Here is a 1,157-nt window from a genome sequence, read left to right on the forward strand (position 1 = left end):
ATGTTACAAGGAAATGGTTCTGAAGTGACTGAGTTCATCCTTGCTGGGTTAACAGACAAAGCAGAGCTGCAGCTGCCCCTCTTCCTCCTCTTCCTAGGAATCTATGTGGTCAGTGTGGTGGGGAATCTGGGCATGATCACCCTGATACTACTCAGTCCACAACTACACACACCCATGTATTATTTCCTCAGTAGTCTGTCCTTCATTGACCTCTGCCAGTCCATTATCATTATTCCCAAAATGCTGGTGAACTTTGTGACAGTGAAGAACATCATCTCCTACCCTGAATGCATGACTCAGCTCTACTTCTTCATTATTTTTGCTATTGCAGAGTGTCACATGTTGGCTGTAATGGCTTATGACCGCTATGTTGCCATCTGCAACCCCTTGCTGTACAATGTAGTGATGTCTTATCAAGTCTGTTCCTGGATGGTATTTGGAGTGTATAGTATTGCTTTGATTGGTGCCACAACTCACACAGTCTGCATGCTAAAAGTGCATTTCTGTAAGGCCAATGTAATAAATCACTACTTCTGTGATCTTTTTCCACTACTAGAACTCCCTTGTTCTAATACTTTTATAAATGAGGTAGTAGTTTTATGTTTCAGTGTTTTGAATATCTGTATTCCAACTCTGACTATTCTAAGCTCTTACATCTTCATCATTGCCAGCATCCTCCGGATTAAATCCACTGAAGGCAGGTCCAAAGCCTTCAGCACCTGCAGCTCACACATATCAGCTGTTGCTATCTTCTTTGGTTCCCTTGCATTCATGTACCTGCAGCCATCATCAGTCAGCTCCATGGACCAAGGGAAAGTGTCCTCTGTGTTTTATACAATTGTTGTACCCATGCTGAACCCCTTGATCTGAGAAATAAAGATGTCAAAGTTGCACTAAATAAGTTCTTTGAAAGAAAGCTTTTTTTGTGAACAAAACTGATATTTCTTTACTAACATTCACGTTTAGAGGTCTAGCAAACAGTTAAAATGGCTTTGTATAGTCTCATGATATGAAATTCTGCCATCACTGTTTATTTTTCAAGTTTCCAAGGGCAGGACAGTTTTTGTCAATGGACCATATGAAGAACAACATCTGTCTGGGATGTAGAGAACCATGTGCTTATCATATCATGCATCGAATTAGTCAGTCTGTCAAAT

The 1,157-nt window shown here is 40.6% G+C and overlaps 1 pseudogene across 1 annotated transcript; it reads left to right on the plus strand.

Moving 5' to 3' along the window:
• On the plus strand, positions 1-929 carry LOC308431133 (olfactory receptor 8G50-like; annotated as a pseudogene). The gene has a single exon. The product of its transcript is annotated as an olfactory receptor 8G50-like (transcript).
• The last annotated feature ends 228 nt before the right edge of the window (positions 930-1,157 follow it).

Source organism: Micromys minutus (genome assembly GCF_963924665.1).
Source record: "Micromys minutus genome assembly, chromosome: 16".
In the NCBI taxonomy this organism is placed as follows: Eukaryota; Metazoa; Chordata; class Mammalia; order Rodentia; family Muridae; genus Micromys; species Micromys minutus.